Genomic DNA, 23,999 nt, shown 5'->3' with positions numbered 1-23,999 from the left:
TGAAAACAAAATGTGTCAGGGCTCTCGTCAGGAGACCACGGCAGCTTGCACCACACATTGTCCCTGCTATGCTGCCAATGATAGTAACGACACAACTACTAACCATCGTCACACTCCTACAAGTGTGACAATTTGGACCATTTCAGGCCCCCAAAGCTATAGGAGTGGCTTGGGCGGCAAGAATTAGTCATTTTTAATGTCTATTGAATTAATAATTAACATTTGTTGCTGTCATTTCTAAATTAGTCAGACAGCGCCACCCTGTGGTAGATGGTCAAGCTCCGATGCTGACAATTATGTGCAGGTGCCGACCACCGGAAACCACCAGTTCAAATTAAACAGTGGTCTCAGGCATAAAACAAAGGAACAGGGTGAGTGAATAAATCTCACTCAACTAATCAACACATGTCTTGTGCACCGGTTTGTACAAAAATGCGTCTCTCGACCCTCCACTCAAGTCACCCATTGGTGCCTTCAGCATTGAAAAAATATTGTTTAACACCCACTACTCACTCAACTGATACATAAGTACATAAAGGAACCAACTTATTCGCAACCTCACTCAAACCTTCCATTTGCAACTTGCTCATCAAGCAAAGAAACAGGATGTCTCACAACTCTTCATTTAGTCAATCCAATTACATTTTTATTGAAAGTTAATTAAAACCAGCTCAATAAATGCATTAATGTGTCCAGATATAAACTTCTATTCTTAAAAAAAAAAAAAAAACATCTGCAAATGGTATCATACAGTCCTAAATAATATATTAATAATATACTGGGTTGTTGGTCTTAATAAGTTTTTCAACTGTACTCTTAGCAGGGTCACATACTTCACTGTGTGCTACAAGGGCTGTCCTTTCAGTTTTTTAAATGCTACATCTAGAAATCTTACCCCGCAACAGACCAATTGCGCATCAACCCCTCAATACATTTTGGGGCAGATTTACAAGCCCCTTACCCCATTGTTACATCACTTTTAACATGGGAAAAGTGACGCAAAAGTGGTGCAAGGGGCTTGTAAATATGCCCCTTTGACTTAACCTATTCATTGTCCTGACGCCCACACTACTAAAGCATAAGCTAACAACATTTTTCGCTAGTTTCTTAAATGAGGACATAAAGCATGAACCATAGATTCAACTTTGCCCAACAAACTCTACAACTCTCACAAGAATAAACCTTACCTTATTCAACCCAAACCTAATCTTAGCAGTATCAAGAAGGTAGAAGTGGAACCTCATACATTTTGATTGGCTGTTGATTTGATGTAGTTTTGAAGACAGAGAAGACAGTCTTCTAAAAAAGTCGACCAGAACCCAGCCACCTCTCAGGCTCATGAGTTTATCTATGTTATCTCCAAAGCATATGAGGTTACATTTTTCTCTTGACCTTAATTTAAAAGTGATGTATCCTGAGGGAATACTCCATTCATTTGACATTTCCAGTTTTGAAAATATTGTCATATATTAGTGAGCCAATAACACGACTGTAAGGATACTCTTGCTTCAATTTATGGCGGTTTATAGATTTTAAGGATCCTTCATGAGAAGTATAATGGCGATAACAGTAATTTAAAAATTGCATGTCCAATAGGTAACTCATATCCAATAATTTGAAATCTAATCTCAGTTGAAAACACGACTTAAATTGGGGGGACACGAAAAATTAACCTCAGAGCATTGTTCATTAGTTTTTCTATTCCAGTATAAAAGTTTAGCCCTAAATACATGTCTCCATAATTTACCGGAGGAACAAACTTGACCAAAAAGCCAGTTCATTTCATTTCATAAAGCTTTATTCGGAGCATAGAAAACATGTCCATAAAAGCACACACAGTTATAAATACAGAACATATGATCAATTTAAAAAGAAACACATAATACATTATTATCCAGAGGGGGATGGAATAAATAATTAAAATGATTAAAAGCACATACTTTTCCTAGTACCAATTGCTTTGAGCAGGAAAGTAGCCGTAAAAAAGCAAAAGTCCGGGTGGTGCAGATTAAAAAGCAGTTTCATAGAGACATTAATTGTTCTTACTCCAAATCTTTTCAGCATAGGCTTTAGGAACATTTTTCGTAGCTCACTGTACAATTGACATGATAAAAGAAAGTGCATAGTGCTCTGCTCAGCATTATTATCACAAGCACAGGGTCCAGAAGGGCGCATTTTTATATTGGGACACGCTACCAGATAATGTACTGTTCCCATCCTCATCCTGGTCAGCACAAACTGGTGCGAAACTCTGGTCACCTGTGTCAAGTAAGATTGGAATCCGATAAAGTCATTCATACTATTGTACAGCATACAAGTAAAGAGTTTTAATTCCTCCAAAGCACGCCTCTCTGCACAATAGTTCAAGAAGGTAGCTTTCAAATTAGACTTGGAGATGTCAGAGGCACAATATCGATTATTAAACATATCAAACCCAAAGACCTTTTGAAAGCTATCAATGACATATTTGATCCAAGGGATCTTTAAATGCTGGTCCAAAGTAAGGCAATCATTGATAATGGCTCTATTCAAAGAAGTACCATCATTCAGCCATACCGAGCGCCACAGTAATAGGGGTCTTAACATAATCATGTCATTCAGGAATTGAATCCCCAATTCCTTATGAACCAAGTTGTTGGAAGTTGATTTGGGTAAACACAGGAGCCTTTTCAGAAAATTATTCTCCTCTACCTGTAGACTCCCGGCTGAAGACACACCCCATACTCCAGCCCCATACAGGGCCGCAGAGAGACATCTAGATTGAAAAATATTTAACATGTCTTTAATGCGCCTATTCCCCAACTTCTTGGTGAATACAAATACCCCGTTAGCACTCCTCATCATTTTTGTTTTAACGGCTTTATGTTCTGTATCCCAGCTGCCGTTTTTAGAGAATGTAATCCCCAAGTAGCAAAAGTTATCCACTTTTTGAACCGGATCACCTTCTATGGAATAATGGAAATTAGATTTTGGTTTAGATCGTCCTGATCCACACTCCATTACATAAGTTTTAGTCCTAATAATAACCAGTTTCCTGCTTTTGATGAACTGGACAAACCTGTCCATCAAACGTTGAAGACCCAATGGTGTTCTAGACAGCAGCATGGCGTCATCCGCATAGAGTAACACAGGGATGTTATGGTTGTTAGCTCTCGGGACATCTGCCGTAACTGTTTGTAGAACTGAATCGACCTCATTAATGAAGAGTGTGAAAAGCAGGGGTGCTAAAACACACCCCTGCCTTATTCCCCTCCCGATCCTAAACTTACTCGTGCACTCCCCATTAGGTCCGTACCGAACACTGGTGCATATTTTTTCATACAGGCGGGCCAAGAAGTAAACTATACCTTTGGGAGCTCCCATTTCAATCAATTTAGCCCAGAGTATAGCGTTGTCTACCATGTCAAAAGCGCTGCTTAGGTCAGCAAAACACAAATAAATAGACCCTATTTTGGCCTGGGTATATTTCCCCACCAAAAGTTCTAAATTCAAGCATTGCTCTATGGTACCATGACCCTTCCTGAACCCAAACTGACTGTTAGTTAAGATCCCGTTGGTCTCTGCCCATTCCTCTAATCTAACTAAAAGGACCCGGCTCATGACTTTCACAGATGAATCCAGTAAGGATATTGGCCGGTAAATTTTTTGCATCACCCCGGTCACCTTTCTTGAAGATGGGGACAATTATTGATTCTGCCCATGTTGACGGTATCTCATAGCTAACTGCTGCATTAAAGATCTTAACCAGCAATGGGCCCCAAATCTCCGGAGCAGTCTTATACACATCTATAGGCACCCTATCAGGTCCCTGGGCCTTCCCTCCCTTGCTTGCTCTAATACTATCCATGACCTCTGGTATGGTGATATTTAAGGCAACAATAGGCCAACCATCTCCAGAGGATACCGGTCCATTACCAGAATCAAAAATGATGGGAAAATGTTGGATCCATGATTCCATACTCACGTTTGATGTTAGCTCTGGTACCTTTTCGTCCTTAAGAAATGGGCAGTTCACAGTGGCCCAAAACAGTGTTCAATTCTTCAATTCTGCTGCTTGGCTAAGATTATCCCATGCTTCCTGCTGGAGTTCAGCCTTTCTGCGTCTAAGGGTCAAATTGTAATCCTGCCTAAGTTGGGTCACCAGACTCTTATCTCTAGGTTTAACTGCTAAGGCCTCTTTAAGGTCTTTGCGGGCGGTAGAACAGGCATGGTCAAACCACCCCCTTTTTTGTCTACTCTTGTGCCCGGCTACTCTCGTAAACTTCTTATTGATGGTTGCATTAATTCTACCAAAGTGATCAATGCTGTCAGCCATGATTTTGTCTTGTTCAAGGATTGCCGTAATTTCTATCATACAGCTATTAATGATAGAATCAGATGTTATTTCGGCATTATCTCCTTTCCACCTTAACCTGAAACCATTTGGTCTATGGGGTTCAATATTAACAATAGTACCCAGATCGGAAACAGGGGCAGGTTTCCAGATCATGGCGTCAATAGTTAAACAATTATGGTCACTTAGCATAACATCAACCACCTTAAGCTCTGAACACAGAGGAATTAGGTTAGAGGACATGCACATAAAATCGATAACAGTACTAGCCCCCCTCCCTTTGAAAGTCGGTAAACTTTCTCCCAGGTCATTCTTTCCATTTTCCAAAATTTCCATGTCATGATCTATCAGAAAGCTATTCAAACTTTCTCCATACAAATTATGGGGAAAGTGAACATCAGCATCCCCTGAACGATCATAGACACCACATAACTTCTGGGATGATAAGGGGCAAACTGAAATGTTAAAATCCCCCACAAAAATAAATTCATAAACACCATTAAAATTATTCACAATACGACTTAGTGCATTTTCTAAGTCATTAATCACTGTGTGCCTGGTACCATCAAATATATTATTATAAAAATTAATCAAAAGTATATTTCTACCCGCTTCTTGCGCTAGCCATAGAATTTGGGAGTGAGCCCCCACTACTACATGCTTTTTCACCAAAATTGGTAACTTGACTGATATCAAAACCAAAAACCCTCCTTTTGCTCTACCAAAGGGCGATGCCAGGGCAGGAAGTTCATAAGATACAAAGCCATCGCTGCCCCTAAAATTTTTGCACCAGGTTTCCTGTAGGCAAATGATATCAAATAAACTAATAAATTCTTTCCATCCTAGAATATCCTCCTTGGCCGTCAAGCCTGCAATATTCCAGCTGGCGATATAGCAAGTTTTCCTATGATGGCTAACATTAGGCGGGCCTTCACTAAATGTGGACATGTTCTCATCTAAATTAGAAAGCTGAATGTTATACCTAAAATTCTCATCTTTTCCTCCTACGGGCATACAATCTATAGTCACATTATTAACCAGTTCGATTTCAGACATAGTTGACCCTCCATTATAATTACTGTTTACATCCCTCCCATTTCCAGGGCCCATCTGATGTCAGTCATTTTGGTCCAGAAAACTCAATGACTGATACCTATTCTGGATTGGGACTTGATAGACCATCCCATTAGCAGGTGAAAAAATGCCATCACAAGTGGGTACAAAATTGGGTGTGTGTGTTATAAATCTATTCCCACCGGGGGCAGGGTACAACATGTGCATAGGCAGAGTAGGTCTGCCATCAGAAAAACCAGGGCTAAAGGTGGATAACACAGGTCTATTTCCAGTATATGAAAAAATAAAATTATTATTATTAGCCCCCTCCCTACAATTAGCAGAAGGCAACCTGTTAAGATGGTTATAGAAATAGCCCAATGGTCTAGCGACGACATCTGTCTCTGACTGCGTTAATGCAGCTGTTCTGAGCAAGATCGTCGCAACATGTTGCGGGTGTTTAAAGTTTATAATTACACAATCACCCCCACAAGTCTTCCGGGTATTACCAATCCAATTGACTCTTCTGATAGATATAATTTGATCAGAGTAGCCAACTGGATAACCGCAATGGCGGTTTAACCAAGAAGTTGTTTTGTTTTTTAAGGAATCCACCGACTCTTGGATATGTGGAGTCTGAGCTAGAGCCGGGACATTAGTTAACACCACCACATAGGGTACACATTCAGGGGGAAGGTCTACTGGTCTTCTACATATCCTTACAGGTACCCCATCAGTCCCCCCCATGGCAGCTGGTGTTGCTGGTGTGGCTGACACAACTGGTACCGGCACAGTCTTGTCTCTATTTGGTACTGGTAGTGTTCTTACATCAGAGTTTAAACCTCCAGACACTACGGCTGCTGACGCAACCGCCGGTACCTGCTAAGGTCGGCCCGTATCATGTAATGGGCGTGCCAATACAGGTGTCTCTTTTGGTGGTTGTTTCCCTACATTAATAGCAGGAGGGGCACTATTTACCTGGCGTGGTCGTCCCTTATCTTGTTTGGGAGCTGGGTGAGGGCATGTAGTATCTTTAATAATTTGTATGGATTTATCCAAATTAACAACATGCTGATCCACCATGGCCCTCAGTCTTAGTACTTCCGCCCACAAATCATCAATTTTAACTAACAAAGGCTCCACAGCCAACTTCAATTTATCATCGATAGTACTCACTAACAGGTCGATTTGGTTAGTATTAATGGAAACACAATTATCTTTAGATGATGCCCCATTATCCCCGATATTCTCCTTGTGTATAGTATCCTTTTTTTCCTAGCAGAATGGCTTCCCCGTTTGGGAACTACTTTCCTACATGCTCTCATAAATTTTGTAACTCTGGTGGACTGTAGAGGGGTGCCTTCAGGGGTCTCAGATGGGTTCAGTATATCTTCCACCACAGTAAGATCATCAGGTGCCTCAGTGGATTTGACATCAATACAGATGTTATCAGTCTCAGCTGCTATGATAGTATCGTTGGTAATAATTATATCCGCATTATTAGGATCCAATGATGAAATCAGAGGGAGATCAGGTAAGTTACATTTGCCTAGCGATTTCCTTCTATCGCTATTAATTCTAGTGACTACTTTCAATAGGTAGCTGTTCGGGAGGGTAGATTGGATAGACATATTGGGGGTAATTCAAAAGTCACGGGCAATTGTGAAGTCACAAACAAAGTTTTGTACACAATTAGCCTCTAGCCCGGCCAAACTGGGCACGTACTCACAAAATCAGCCAAGGGAGGTGGCCCGTCCCGTCCCTGGTCGTCCCCGGACGGCCACAGACGGCCCCGCCCTTGTCCCGGGCTTCTCCCGCACGCGCGACTCGCGGGTGCGAGGGGCGTTCCGTGCCTTAAGGCGCCTCCGGGCGCTCGTGCGGCGTCACTCCCGCCGCCGAGGCACCTGGGTATTGAAGTCCCCGGGAGTTGGTGTGGGAGCGCTGGCCGTTTCCCTCACGGCTGAAGCGCTGATGCTGGACACGCTGGCCGTTCCCCTCACGGCTTGTAAGTGAGTCCCCCGAGGAGCTCAGGACGCTCCGTGCCTTAAGGCGCCTCCGGGCGCTCGTGCGGCGTCACTCCACCCGCCGGGGCACCTGGGTATTGAAGTCCCCGGGAGTTGGTGTGGGAGCGCTGGCCGTTTCCCTCACAGCTGGAGCGCTGATGCTGGACACGCTGGCTGTTCCCCTCACGGCTTCTAAGTGAGTCCCCCGAGGAGCTCAGGATGCTCCGTGCCTTAAGGCGCCTCCGGGCGCTCGTGCGGCGTCACTCCCGCCGCCGGGGCACCTGGGTATTGAAGTCCCCGGGAGTTGGTGTGGGAGCGCTGGCCGTTTCCCTCACGGCTGGAGCGCTGATGCTGGACACGCTGGCCGTTCCCCTCACGGCTTGTAAGTGAGTCCCCCGAGGAGCTCAGGACGCTCCGTGCCTTAAGGCGCCTCCGGGCGCTCGTGCGGCGTCACTCCCGCCGCCGGGGCACCTGGGTATTGAAGTCCCCAGGAGTTGGTGTGGGAGCGCTGGCCGTTTCCCTCACAGCTGGAGCGCTGATGCTGGACACGCTGGCCGTTCCCCTCACGGCTTGTAAGTGAGTCCCCAGTTAATTTATCATTTATTATGGATCCATGCAAATTGAGGCGTAGTCTCCTAAATCGACATTGTCGGCCTGATGCTTTGTGTTTCGGCGCTTTAAGATCACAGCAAGTTTAAGTCTTGCAATTTTGTTCTATTACCGAGTATTGATATATATTAGATGAATCGGTTCCGTTGCAACGCATCTGATAGATATAGTTAGCATGGGGTTTTCCATATATAAGTATTTTTGTTTTATTTACATTCACTACCAAATTATTGACGTTATTGTAAAGTTCAAAGGCATCAAATGAATGCTACAGACTTCAAGGTGGTATCTGCAATGACTGTGTCATCAGACTACTAAAGGGCTATAGATTCCCAGCTTGTGTGGAAAGTTGGGAGGGTGTCATTACTTCTGCCGTTTGATGTCCGCCATTTAATATGCAATGTGTTAATAAAGCTAAATGAGTCAGTATTGCAGCTATTGTACACTCATTCAAGACAAATAAGCAGTGCTTAATTTGTTAACAATTAGTGCAGGGGCCCAACGCTTACCTTAGAAACCTGCCACCACGGTCGAATGCAGGTGATGCCAAATACAGAGGCTGCCTAGCATTGATTCCACCACATTCTTCTTTCTTCCACCACACTACATTTCCCCTCTCTTTAATTCTCTCTTGTAGGTTCTTTGTCATCCCTGTTTTCTTTCTTTGTGACTCTTGCTATATTTCTCTTTCTCCCTTTTCTGCCTGTCTCTCTTTCTCTGAAGCAAAGCCTGATAATGAAAAATAAGTACCAATGCCCACTACCTGCGAGCACCTGCACAAATTAAGCATTGTATATAAGCTCTAACTAGACGTAGCGCCGAGGTGCTCAAGGCTCAAATAGAGGCCAGTGTGGTAAGATGGTCCTGCTGATGGAAATTAAAACTGAAGTTCTGAACTGGGGTCCCAAGGAATTATAAAGACGCCATCATAGTACGGCTTAATTTACAATGAATATTCAAAGAATTGAGATTTTATTCCTTTTGGTTTTCCAAATAAGCCTCTAACAACATTCTTCATTTTTTTAAAGGCAAGCCTGCGGTAAAACGTGTATTTGAAGGTGTTTTCCACAAATAAGAAAAAGCATGTCTATGACTTTTTGTCTTATTTGGCTGGAAAAAGTAGCAAAAAATCTAAGTTGTTGTTTTTTCTCTTGTGAGCCAATTTTACTGGATTTTTTGCACAACTGCTTTTAAAAACGTTGCAGATCATAAGAAGTGTAAGATATCTTTTCTCATAATATCTTTACAAATTTGCAGTGAGAGCTACACAATTTTACACGCTTGCCCTCTAAATTTAAGGATGCCTATAACTAAAGACTTCTAGTTAATTGCACTGACAGTGAAAGTAAAATTGTGAACAAATTATTTGTTTTTGTGCATCTAGTCAAGCTTGTACAATCTTATTTGAAAAAATGAAGGGCCTGAGGCCTTGGAGACATCATCATGTAGAAACAACAGCCAAACAAAAGGTCTGTCATGCATGGAAAGTACTCTGAGGAAGGTTGAACCACTCGATCTGCCGAAACACTGCTTTGATGTTTGTGAAATATTCGATCCTTGTATAAATGCAACTCTTGAAGGAACATTTTGAAGCCATTGCTTTTATTAAAGTTCTTTCTTGGGGCACTTCTACTGCTTTGCACTTAATTTTAGATAATCCACACATGTATAGTATTGGAGAATATTACTGTTAATAAATTGGATTGGACTCACTCAACTAACAAATGTATATATCTGTTTTTGGGAGATTCAGTCTAATGAAAATATGTAGATTTGTATGTATATTAATAATAAAGTTATACTATTGTTAAGATTAAGTATCACTTTTGTTTTGGCACCCATGAGGTCAAGCTCCCAACACATTCGAGCCCTGCAAAGTTGGGTCAACTTGTTTATATATCACCAGACCGTCCATGTCTGGGGCCCGGGCAGCTATACATCAGGAATGCACATGGAGCGCACCAAGTGAATTTTTTAATAATTGTATTTAGTCTAGGCTGCAGGAACCTGTTGATTCTTTTCTGGACCTCCATAAACCTTCTAGTCACCTTTCCCTCCATATTCTTTCTCCCCACACCCCTTCCTCCTCCTTCTCATCCCACCCCACCCCACCCCAAACATCACCACCACCTCCACCTGGCTTCTCTATTCCAATGTAATCCTGATGGAAAGGAGCCCTTGTAAGGTATGGATGATTTAGGTGAGGGTCAAGAGGGGGACATGAGTGTGCACTGGTGTTCACTGCTTTGAGATAGTCCACTAAGGGGTATGAAAACCCCAGGGCATCTCTGCAACTTCAGCATGCTTTTGTGGTGTCATCCTCGGCATATATGGAACCCCCTGCAGTGGATAATTTGTAAAACCATGAGTACCAGGGCCCTCTTCAGGAGGACACCACAGCTTGCACCACCATTGCCCCTGTCAGTGCTGCCAATTACAGTACCAGCACAACCACTAACCATCACACTCCTACAAGTGTGACAATTCGTACTATTCAAGGTCGCCAAAGCTATAAGAATGTTTTGGGTGGCACGGATTAGAGATTGTTAATGCATATTAATTTAATAAACATTATTGCTGTGCTCATACCCATATTTGGCAGACAGCGCCACCATGTGGCAGACTTTCACAACTGCCAGTGCTAAGAAACCACTGGCTCAAATTAAGCACTGACCCCTGAGACAACACTTAACTAGCAAGAAAAGGGATAATCAAGGCAACGCCCCAACACAGGCTCTCCTCCAACAATGTATTTTCTCACTAGCCCACCTGCATATAGATTGAGATGTGCATGTACCTCTCCTAATGCCAAACGATGTGAATTATGTGCTATTTGATGCATCATGCCATACAATGCCCTGGCGATTACGGCTATGCTGGCTAATTGATAAAGAAAGGTTTTTTTTAAAACATGCTTTTGTGTATTGTTTTAATTGTTTTGGAGAAGGGGAGTTTAATGGGGGAAGAGGGCAGAAACGTCTCTCAGCATGAGGTCCCAACACCTCCACGGCCCCACCTCACCTCACAAGGTGAAATATATATTTTTACTTAGGCAGGTCTGCATGTAGCAGTGGTAATGTGGAAAAAGAAATTCCAGTCCTGGGCTTACATACAGAAATGCAACCCTGCCAAGTACCACGCATCAGATGTTAGTGTAATGCATTCAGGACAGACCACCGCATTACTGCAGGGTTCCACATTACTCATGCATTTCAACTGAGTGCAGCCGAAACTGTGTTGTCGTACACAAAGAAATTAATCAAAAACTGTTTCGATAATCTGATAACTCTACCTCACCTCCTGGAGATTTTAAAGCCGCCTCAGTCAAGTAGCAGAATGCACAATGCTGGTGCATCAAGCCCAGTCTGCTGTCTCTGGTGCTGCTGTGTCACTGGCACAGAGGGGTGCACAGGGAACAGAAGAGTTGTGAGGCAGCACCACAGCAGAGAGACCATGGATGTGGCCCAGGGAGCCTTTTCAGCACTGTGGCTACCTCTGTGCCAATCCCTCCTCAGACACAGCAGCAAAAGTGCTGAAGACATAGTGCCAGGAAGTCAGGGTGTTTTCCGACATTGCCGCCAGGAACCATAAAGTCAACCCTTGAGCTGCTTCTCTGCTCTTCCTAAGTTTGTAACTTGCAAGGCCTCACCAGCCTTCGCCCTCCCATTCACACATGCATGCACCTGCTGGCTTTGCAGAAGCAGGCAGAAGCGCTTTGAGGCCACACTAATGGCAGCAAGCGCAATGTAAGCAATGTAGCAGCTCCAGTATTGCCAGTGGGCTCCCTGTGCCGGTTGATGCACTCCATGCCTATTGGCCACTGCAGCTGGGTCGCTCACCGCTGAACTTTTGATATTCTCACAGACTCATTACCTGTTTAGGTTAGTCAGAGAGTGGATGTAATGTCAGGGCAGGAGTCTGGGGTACACGCGGGTAAACGGCATCCACCCACTATTTTCACAGGGAAGACCCAGTCCACGCTGCCAAGAAGTTGGGCCGCACTAAAATATGCGAAACTCGCCCTGTTGTAATTTTCAGACACCGGACACGTTTTTCAGCACCTGCACGTTGCCTGCTTTCCATTCCCAGCAGCAACGTGGAGGCAGGGAAAGTTTTTTTATTTTCTCCTCCAGCTGGGCCAAAGATAATTGTTTACCACAATGTGCCTGTAATTCATCTGTATGTGCCCCCGCATTACCACTGTACTGTATCTGTATCATATCTGGAACATTTTTCAATAAAGAATCTTGAAATAAAAAAGATAAAGGTCAAAGTTAAGGGGCAATCAAGCTTCCTTCTGTTCCAATACACTCCTGGCTGGGCACGGTCTGGAGTCTCACACCTAGATGCAAATGCAACTGAGGTGAAACAAAGGTTCACAGCTTGTTATCACGTCACAGGTACTTAAGAGAGGCAGCTTTTGACTTTGTTCAGTCCCTGTATGAAAGAGATATGAATGCACAGTAAAATGCCGGATGTATTGGTCTGTCCCAGTATTTACACAAATAACTTAAATAGCACTACTTTAGTTCATAGCACTAATCATCCCAATGCAGGGCGAGAGCGCACTTTACGTAACATACACATTATACATTGACAATAAATCATGTAAGTGTGTATGCAAGAAGTGTTACATAAGACAGTGAGGGTTTCAAGGTGTAGGAGTCCCATATATCTGATGTCACTTCTTGTAATGTAAAGTCATTTCTTGTGATGTCACTTCTTGTGATGCCATGTGCGATGTCACATGATGTGATGTCATGCGCTGTGATATCACATGCCATTAAGTCACTTGCATACTGCCTTACATGGTTAGTTCACCCACTTCTTTTTTTAAGACTTGTTGCCTGCGTACAGCTATGCTGCTTCTGTGCAGTGTTAATTTTATCCCACGCATGAGCGGGGCGGGCGTGTGGTGGCTTCTTTCATGTACTTTCTAAGCCGTTATATAACACAGAAGGAAATCATTTCTAAAGTTAATTTCATAACATGGTCATAAGTGCTTTGCTTCGCTAATGATAAAGTGTCCCTCAAAGAGGTATTGAAATGCCACTGCGGCCATGGAAATTGCACAAATATTCAAACTGAAAACTTGGCAGCAATGAAATACATCCTGGGAGTTGTAATCGTTGTTCATCTATACTCTATGGGTAAGTTCTAGATGATGGTGTTTTGTGAAAGGAAAAGCAGGAGTTGGATACTGCCAGTTACATGAAATCCTCCTCTGGTACCCTACCAGCAATCTCTTCAATGGCAATGCTTCCACCATAGGTCCAATAAACACGACTTAGAATATAAAACATAACAAAAAACAAGCTCAGCATTGCCTCTGGAGCACACAGAAGAAAGTTCTGTTGTTCAAGGAGCCCCGCACCAGCCCCACTCCAAATACACTACTTTAGGCGAATTGAACAAAATCTAATCAATTAAACTTTAGCTTTGGCCACCAGGGGGCAGTGCAGCCACACATTACAACCTGTCAATAGTACCCGCTGGAAGAATTTCAAGTAAAAGTGCTGGAAATATTTCGAAAATCTTCACTCATAGGGACAGCTGGCTTAATGACTGACCAGAGAAAACCCGCAACGCTTAGAGGATTTGCTAAGAGTTTTAAGATTGCCTGCTCTAGAGATAAGTCGAGGACCCATTACGGTTTTAAAAGTTCGGCCGCTGGCCGACTGTCTTTCCCCTCTATCTAATCAACCTCACCACCATCTCTCTACTGCAGCTAGTTCTTACTCTTTACTCCAAAATACAGTAAACTTGAGTAATTCAACTGCAGAAGAGATTTGTGGAATTGCGTATTTGGACGTTCTACATTTCCAGCAGTCTGTTTCAATTATTTAATATTTATTTTGGTTTATAAACACTATAAAATGTTGCGTTCCAGACACTGTGTGGTATCCTCTACCTCCCTTGCATGTCCTGGCCTTAGCCTTATGTGTATTACCTCTGTTCCATCTTGGAATGTGCCTTATTCAAGATGTTCCACCTTCTGAGGTCAGTTGCCTGCTGGTCTCTGGAGGATGAGGTCCCTAATTTATATCTTACAATAAACTCCTTCTTTCTCACCTCTACCTGCCTGGACATCATTCATTGAATAATTCTACATTTTGGCGACGATTGGACTACACCTACACTCAGGGACCTCAACTCATCAACACCTCGAATTTTGGTATTTTCCTCGTTTGCTGGAACTTTAATTCAATTGTCTGCTACACGACAATATCAATTTCAAGGATCTCTCCAAGAACTTCTTTCACCTCACCAGCGACAAAGCAACCTAAGGTACTGTTTATTTGCATATTCTCGACATTTATTAAAACCAGCGTATAACCTACATCATTTTTTTTCAATTGGAGGGTTGTGGCCTCTGCTCCTGCCAATGTGAACCTCCTACGTGCATCATTTGTCAATTTCTGCGAGTATTTTACGAGTATTTTACACTGATTAATCAATATATCCGAGCGAGCTACTCACTCCGTTGCCGTTCAAACTGTATCCTAGCAACGCGCGAGCTCTGCCTGTCCTCCTCAGCTTGACTACACTCGCGCTGAAAGAAGGAAGCACTTCTCACACACAGACACGTCACGCCACGTCTTGACGTCATTACGTCCTCCGCCATCTTAGCCGGTCCTGCCATCTTGGAATGTGCCTTATTCAAGATGTTCCACCTTCTGAGGTCAGTTGCCTGCTGGTCTCTGGAGGATGAGGTCCCTAATTTATATCTTACAATAAACTCCTTCTTTCTCACCTCTACCTGCCTGGACATCATTCATTGAATAATTCTACACACTGCTTGTCAGTTACGTTTTTTTCTTAGAATTCTGGGACTTGCATTTAAAATCAGACATCAGATCCCTGAATTTTAAGGAAAAAACTGGACTGGATTAACTCGTCATGTAGGGACCTAGGACATTTGGCAGCTATAAACTCTAGAGGTGATAGCCAGGGTCACTGGAATTATACGATTGTGCGGCCGCGGCAATTTTCACATAATTATAGCTTTGCCCTTTGAAGAACTGTAGTCTTCATTCTCAGGGAATACTTACTAATAGAAAAAAGAACTTGGCACAGAAGCTGAAAATATGAAAAGACATCTTTATTAAATTTAATAAGTGAGGCCACGTCACATAGAAGCCGTAGCAACTGAATGAGGTAGTCTGAAGAGTGCAGAAAACAGAGGCCTTTTATATGCTTAGGGTTACAAACTTCAGCATACAAGTAAGGGGCAGTCCTAGCTTTTGCAAGCATGCAAAATGCCTAACATTCCTTCTTACACAAGCCGGACAAACCCATAATAAAAGGACCACAACCCATATCATAAACAGACCATAAAAGAAGGAACAGAAACAGATAGAAGTAGGATAAGGCATGTTTGTGTGCAGTAAAACTTTATGATGCCCTGTGCTCTGATCCTTAATCTTGATCAGCTAAAGGGCAGGCACTGGTTTAACAAGGTCAGCTTCAGGCAACAGGGTCAGTTCACTCAGGTCAAACAGGAGTCAGCACGAACTCGAGCTAAGGTGTACATGTTCTTAAAAGACTAGTTCAGCCACAATCATCGGCCTATGTGAGGGCAACCACAAAATGGCTGCGATACACAAAATGGAACCCACGGGTTCAGAATTCACAGAACCTCACCTATTTGCCGCATAATCCATCATCTGCTGCATTGTCTGCAGCTTTTAACAAAAAAAGCTTTTTCCAGCTCAAACGGTTCGAAAGTTACCAAATATGCATTGGCACGTGTTATAGCGCAGTGGAAGGCCTTCTGCAAAGGTTGACTGGTCCCCTTACTGTTGCTTATTGCTCTATTTGGGTATTAAACTGATACTAATGAGGTGCACCCAATGCCCAGACAGTGTTAACAAGTGAAAAAAGTACAAATTAATGAAGTAATACTATTAAAAAGTATGCCACATTATGCCGCATTCTATTAGCCTTTTCTAGCCGCATAATTTACTCAAGCCTGCCACATAATTTGGCCCTATCCTCTCCCTTCCCAGTCCTGAATATTGCCCCAGAGTCTTCATTCCACCGAGTCCAGCTCTTCCTTGTTACAGGCTTCACCAGTGACTCTTTATCCTCTAACACAGAACACCGCTGGCAGGATGGTGCAGTGAAACCACTGAGACAACTATTAAAAGGTCGCTTGAATAGACCAGGTCTCTAACTTGAAAGTGCAAAACCCTATGGCCTAAACCTTACTGCCTAAAAATCTTACCATTAATATAAGTAGACCTACCTACCCACACTTAAACCTCCCTCAGAAACTCTAACCAAAGACAGCCAAACCACACACATCTTCACAGTAGCAAGCATACTTCACTCCACTGAGCTGGAGTCGTGGGCCCTGTGACAACCCCCGATCAAGGGGATTCTTCTGTGCACCCCCCGCCCCCCGCTTCCCCAGGGCTTTAAGTGGGCTGGGTCTCACCGGTGCTGAGAACCTGGGGTATTTTGAAGGGAGCCTCGGAACAGGTCGAGTAATTTTCTCTCTGGATTTCCCTTCTCTTTTTGAAACTCAAGAGCAGCAACATTGTTGTGGTGTCACCGGGGCTTTAAGTGGAAGCTTTCTCAATATTATATACAAGCCATACTTGCTGCCAGGGCACAAGTTCTATAAAAAGAAGTGGGGGGACTGACAATATGCAAATTACCTCATGACCTCACGAAAAGCAGAGCTCGCATGTTTCCTACGTCCAATCCAAGTTTTTACTCTGTATTCTGGAAAATGTATCCTGCTTATCCATTAGAAAATGTGCAAATAAAGACATTGTATACAAATTAAACACCGGACTGAGGGATTTACTCATGCAAGACTCTGGGAAAGCTGGGGGCTCTGCATTACTAGAGGAAGCTGCCCCGCGGCTGAATCAAATACCCACACTAGATAACAAAGAATCGCTGTGAATGCTGCGCGATTAACCCAGTCCTTCGCCGATTTGTGTTTTAAAGTCACAGGACGGTAAATGAACTCCGTTTCATATTACTGCATTTAGGACAATACTGCTTACACGGACGGTTTCCTTTTTCATCCACGCCCCGTGGGGCCCAAGTTCTTGACAGGGGGGACGGCGTCCACACTGTGAAAAGAGTGGGGGACGCCGTCCACCTGCGTGGACCCCCGACTCGAGCCCTGGTTGCTGCTTATTTATCCTATGCAACTAACAACCATTGACAAAGCCAATAGTCCTGACTTGTTGTAGGTATGATGTTACTTGTATCATATATCTGGATGTGATGACAGAAACAGCAAAATACAAGTCGGGTGACACATTATGCTAAGAGATTTTTAGCTTACGTGTTTAAGCCACGCCCTCAATTACATTGGCCACGCCCCTTTGAGAGGCCCTCCAGTTTTTTCATCCCACTTAAATCCCTGCCCTTCATCCTGCCAACCAGGAAAACAAGATTTTTTTTCCTAACCTGTATCACATTCATTTAAATGACGGCATTCACACCTACATCCACGACTTTTCCCCAGCATTTTAGCTGTGGACAAGCAGAGTTCCATGAGGTAATATTTCTTCAGAAAAAAATAAAAGGTGCCATTCTGTCTAAACATGGCATGATGGTGAATTGTATCAATGTGCTTCGCTATATGGAAACCCTGCTCTGCAGAAGACCTCTGCACCTCTCAGTGAACTTTCCACCTTTCTTTTTCTGTTAATGACAGTTTCCTGGATCCCCTCCTTACCCTCACTTCCGGTCCATAAACCTTTTAATCTCATTAATTCCTTTTTCGTGTCTTTCATATGTCCAAAGCCTGACAATTGAACCACATAATTTCCCCCAGGTGTATCACCAAATGGTTAGGGCAGTGACACTCATAGTACGGCCCGGGGGCCACATGCGGTCCTCCTGACCTATGCATGCGGCCCCCTGGACAGCAGCAACACTGGGCTGCTGGTTACACGACTCAGCATTAACATTAAAAAGATGTTAAATAATAAGCTAAACCTGCATTTAAAGGTAGGTTAAAGAGAAATAAAGGAAGTAAGTAGGGTGTCCTGCACCACTTAACTTTAGACACACCTTCCTTTTTAATGACATCTTGCAGCATAAGTACAGACATATGATAAAGTCTCTTCACAATTTTAAAAGTGCATTTCATTAACATGCCAAACTGTTTCACCTTAGTCCATCAGATTATATCAGTGCATTGCAGAGTATCTAATAAAAGGGAAAGTTTCAAACATGAATTTAGAAACATTGATTCTTCCACTCCTCCTCCTGACAACAATGCCAACAGTGAACAAAGAGGTAAATCAGTAGTTATGTGCACTCTGTGGGTGGCCTGTGTTCCTATTATACATGAACATCATAGTTTATTGAATCATACACTGGAGAACGTTGTGTACAGCGCACATCCTGAAGTTATGCATTTGAAGGTTCTCTTATATGTGATTATAAAGAAAAGGGAGAGACAGTGAAATGGAACAGTTGCCTGGGATAACATAATTTATTTAAGTGGATAGGCTGGAATTAATCCCAGGTTTTCTGGTTTCACGTCATGCAGTTCAGCCACTAGATGTATATGCTTCACTTCCCCTACACCCAGCTTACTGCCAATCCCCGAATCGCCAATCGCCACCCTGCTGGCATTAGTGCAGCCTTCTGTCACATCACTGACCAAACATTTTGGCCCCTGGGAAAATGTTTGCGTGTATCCATTGGTTAGGGCAAACCCACTGCTAAAATAACTCCGATAATAAGGCCATTAGTAGGCCGCACCTCATCCCGTTCGTGCCCAACCATGGTGGCATCACCCTGGCACCATCCAGTCCAAGCCATTTTCCACATGGTCTTTTTTCAGCTTGCCTGGCGGCCCATCCAACAAATGAATGCCCAACGATCCAAGGGTTGTTGCGTCAGCCGTTGTTGCATCAGGCTTGCTACACAATCTACACCAATAAGCAGGACAACTATTAAAACCATAAAACAAAAGAGTTGTAAGTAAGTATATAACTTAAAACCTGCTGCAACCTGACATGCTAATCCTAGTATTCAGACATCCATAAAACAAACCTGTGCACTCTGTCCTCGCTAAAATCTAGCGTAGTAGTTCAGTAGATGCTACCATCATAAAAGAATGAGTACCATACTCATCTCACGACCACCCTAGCTTAGAATACACCCTGTGTAACACTTCCAAAACCTGAAATTGTGGCAACCTCAGTAGCTGCTCGCAGGCAATGAGGGTGGAGGGCAGGAGAGGGGACGAAATAAAATAAAGAAACCACTTACCTACCACTTACTCTCCTTCGCTTCTCTGGTGAGTCCTGGAATCAGTAAGCACCAAGGCTCCCCATAGTCAATCACAACGCTGCAATGCAGCATTGCGATTAGTTGGAGCTCAGTGGATCGGTGCTCAGGTGGTGACTGGGGGCCTGGACATGTTCCTCACCAGGCGGTGTAATGCAGCCTGGTGTGGAACATGCATAGTGCGCATGACTGTTGGGCGGCGCCAAGACGGCCGGCCAAGCAGGCATGTGCACTTGGAGTGTGCAAACCACTCCTTACCCCCCCACCTCCAGCCCAGGTCTGCCCTAACCCAACCTTAAACCTGAGTGAGTGAGGGGGAACTTATATTGCGCAACTTAGCCCTAGGGCATCAAGGCGCCAGCCATAACAAGATGGACAGACAAAACAGACAGATAGTCTCATAACAGCGGGTCCAAGACCTACGGGTATGCCTCCAAGAAGAGCCAGGTTTTTAGTTGTTTCCGAAAAAGCACCAGAGAGGGTTGTCCTACCAGTTCTGGAGGGAGGGATTTCCAGAGCTTGGGCGCCAGAGTGGAAAAGGCTCTACCTCCCCATCTAGCTTTTGCAAATCTGGGAACTAGAAGAAGATTTTTAGAGGAGGAGAGGAGGACTCTACTGGGGATATAGGGATGAAGAAGGGACCTGATGCCTTCAGATCCCGAACCATAGAAGGCCCCATGAGCAAGGCAGAGTAGTTTGAAAGATATCCTGAGATGGACAGGAAGCCAGTGAAGGTTTTTCCGGGCCAATGATACAGAGGAAAGCCTTGGGAGATCCAAAACCATCCTGGCCGCGGCATTCTGCACCATCTGGAGATGAAGAACAGAGCTCTTGTTTATGCCCCCGTACAAAGCGTTACAATAGTCCAGTCTCGAAGAGACGAGAGCAACTGTAGCTTGCTTCCGGCAGCAGGGGAAAGATAAGATGCAATCTTTCTGAGGATCCTTATAACACCACAGCAGGTGGACACGGTCCTACTGACGTGAAGGTCAAAGGAAAGAGAGGTATCTATCAGGACCCCCAGATTTCTAGCCGAATGGGAAGGACAGGGACAGTCCCCAAGAGAGGCCGGCCACCAGTCATTAGACCAGATGTCCTGATTGCCCCCAAAGATCAAGACCTCCGTCTTTTCTCCGTTAAGTTTTAGAAAGTTCCGGATCATCCATTGGAAAACTGCTTCCATGCAAGATCTGAACTTCAGAGCCGAGTCATTCATCGACTGGGTGAGGGAGACCATGATTTGAGTATCGTTGGCGTATGACAACACCTCAAACCCGAAGGATCTGACAACCCTGGCAAGTGGGGCCACATAGATATTAAACAGTAAGGGACTTAAAGAAGAACCCTGGGGGACCCCACATTGCACTGGCTTGGAAGGAGACAGAAAATCGCCCAACTTGACTCTTTGTTCCCTTTGATGGAGAAAAGAGGACAGGAGGCTAAGGGCTGAACCTCAAACCCCTATCTCCCCCAGCCTCGAAACCAAGACCGAAGGGGACAGGGTGTCGGAGGCTGCCGTAAGGTCGAGAAGTACCAGAAGAGTAGTATGGCCCCTGTCGACCTTGGAGCGGATATTATTGATAACAACAGTAAGGGCAGATTCTGTGCTATGAGCACTTCGTAAGCCATGCTGCGAGATATCCAGGAGGTTTGAGTCATCCAAGAAGGTGGTAAGATGACGATTAAGGTGAGCCTCCAGAATTTTGGCAGGGGGCCGGCAACAGGGAGATTGGCCCAAAAAATGTCAGGACTCCGGGGTCCAGAGAGGCCTTCTTCAAAAGCGGTTTGACGACCGCCATTTTCCAGGGGAGGGGAAAGGTTCCCTCTGTGATTGCTAAGTTCATCACCTCAAGAAGAGGAGGGATGACCACCTCCCTACAGGCCTTCAGGATTTTCAACGGACAAGGGTCCAAAGGAGAGCCTGATTTGGTGTTATCAAGGAGGCGTTTTATCCCATCTAAGGTGAGCGGGGGGAAAACCAGAAGACTTGGCACAGACTTCGCAACCCGGAGGTCAGTTGCGTAAAGAGAAGGCGGAGGAGAGATGGCATCCAACTCTGCATTGAGGAGTTCAAGAGATTTATAAATATCAACGATTTTAGAATGAAAGAAAGTTGAGATATTATCACAAAGCTCCTGGGTTTCCACTATGGGGTCCACGGTCTTGGGTACGGAGAGGGAATCAATGATCTTAAAGAGATGTCTGGAAGATTTTAGGGAGGCAGTCAGATTAGCATAGTAAGCCTTTTTCTCCTCTGTTATCACTAACTTATATTCTTTTAGGAGACGTTTATGTTGTTTCTTTACAGAGGGATCAGGATGAGCATGCCATTGCCTCTCCTGTTTTCAGCAGCCCTGCCTCAGCAATCTGAAGCGATCAGAGAACCAGGGCATGGAGGGACTCTTTCGAGGGGGCGTGGCTAGCAGCCGGAGAAGATGGTCGCAGCCTAACGAGGCTCCCGACCCCTCCGCCCAGTAATCCTGAATCTTTCTCCTGTTTTTGACTCGGGATCCCCGTGAAACTCCGGGCGATCCCGAGTAACATATCAGCGCCTGCTCCGGTCTGCCCGGCGCGTCGGAGACAGCACTGCGGGACTGCTTTGCGCCCCGCCTCCTACTACCAACGCCGGAGCCGAGTTCTGAGGCTCCCTACGAGGCTCCTGGCGAGGCTCCTCCCTGGAACACACCAAATCTACTCCCCGGCTTCCCGGGGCCTTTATTGTTGGGAATGCTGAAGGCGCTGGGGGACTTTTCCGGCGAATTGATCGACCTGAGAGGGGCAGTGCCGGACCTAGGGTGTAAGGTCTGAGGCGCCGAACGTCCTTCCGGAGAGCCCCCGAGAACTGTCTCCACTGCAGGGCAGCGGCCCCGGTGGCGGCGGCCATCTTCCTTTCGCCTCCCGCTGGAGAGGACGCGGGCCGAGCCTGCCTGTCGAGCCCGCCTGCCCTCTATGGGATCTGCTGCCGCCCGATCCGCCTGGGGGGGGGGGGGGCGCTCCTCGCCTACACAGATGCCGGTTCCCGGAGGGGCCCGGAAATTCCTAGCTGACGGCACTGGCATGACGCACGTAGCATGAGAGGGCTGCCGCGGACGCTGGAAGGAGCCCTCCCCACCCGAGCACTGCCGAACGACCCCTGACCGGGGGAGGCACCTGGATCTACGGACCAGCCGTGGCGGACGGACTATCGGCCTGTGCCTACTCTAGCTGCTAATTGCTCCTCGAGGCGGCGAGTCTTCAGGGCTGGATTGTAGTCTCCTGTGTTCCAGCCTGCTGCCGCTATTGCCGAATCGGACAGGAGATGCCCTGTGAACGTGCTGGTGGCGGAGCTGGGAGGTGGACGCCAGGACCGGGTGCTTCCCAGGCGGAGGCGCGGGGACGCGTCCGCCCCCCCCCCCCCTGTGTGGGCCGGGTGGTGCTGACTCAGACGAGTGAGGCCCCTTGAGACCTGAACCCTCCGGGGGGCGGTTGCCCCTACTCCCAGAAGGGCTGCCCAATTAGACGTCTCTGGCCGCCGAACTGTGAGGCACTGGTGCGTGTGCGGGGACACGAGCTTGCACCCACTGGCACCTGGAGAAGCCCGGAACGCACGCAGAGGCGCAAGATGGGGAAGCCCAAGGGCGAGGGGGGCCCTAGCTCGGAAGTGCCTGACGAGACTTCGCCACCCTCGGTGGACCTGCAGCAGATGCAGGATCGTATCCTAGAGGCCATAGCTGCCACGAAAGACGCCTTACACCGGGATATAGAACAAGTGGCGACGGGTCTGGGCCTCCTGCGCGCCGACCACGGGAAATTGTCTGATAGGGTTACGACAACCGAAACCACTCTAAAGGACCTGGTGCCTGCTCACAAATCCGTGGAGGGTCGGCTGACTGAGGCGCTTGACCGCATACAAACTCTGGAGAGGCGAGCGGAGGATGCTGAAAACCGCAGCAGGCGCAATAACGTACGCCTCGTGGGCCTTCCGGAACAAAGAGAGGGCCCAGACATCGTGGAATACCTAACCGACTGGCTGAGAACAATCGTGGCGCCAGAGGGGCTTTCACCGTTCTTCACGATTGAAAGAGCGCACCGAGTCCCGTCCAGGCCTCCTGCTCCAGGTCTACCTCCTCGCCCAGTGGTGGTGAAACTGCTGCACTACAAGGACAGAGACTGGTTATTGCAGAGAGCTAGGGAGGTGGGTCCCTTCCAGGTGGACAATAGCAGAGTGACCCTATTCCCAGATTACACCTTCGAGACTCAGAAACAACGTGCCTCTTTCTTATCCATCAAAAGAGAACTGAGATCAGAGGGCCTGCAGTACTCGCTCCTCTTTCCGGCCAGACTGCGGGTAGTGGTGGATGAGAAGTCACTATTTTTCCCTACTTCGGCGGAGGCGTGGGCTTGGTGGGACACTTATAAAGCTGGCACGGACGGTGCGAAGATGAGGGCGGAGGAGGCACGACACCAATTACCGGTGAGGAGATCGAGGAGGGTCCGGAGGCGTCAGCAAAAAACCGGTAAACCGACTTCCTCCCAGACGGCGGATGAGAGGAGGGCCGCTCTACAGGCGGTGGTGGACTTGTCATCCACAGCGCTGACTCACCCAGGGTGTGCCTCGAGCTCGGAGGATCAAGCAACGGGCTCCGAAACTGAACTGTCGGAACTGGGCAGCACGAAGGGCCCAGAGGTTGTCGTGTATTTCTATAGGTTCTGAATCGATCCCCCTATTCCTGGCCCTATTCTGGTTAAAC

The sequence above is a fragment of the Lissotriton helveticus genome, chromosome 3_1 (genome assembly GCF_964261635.1).
Source record: "Lissotriton helveticus chromosome 3_1, aLisHel1.1, whole genome shotgun sequence".
Lineage (NCBI taxonomy): Eukaryota > Metazoa > Chordata > Amphibia > Caudata > Salamandridae > Lissotriton > Lissotriton helveticus.
Note: the sequence above shows the minus strand (reverse complement) of the source record.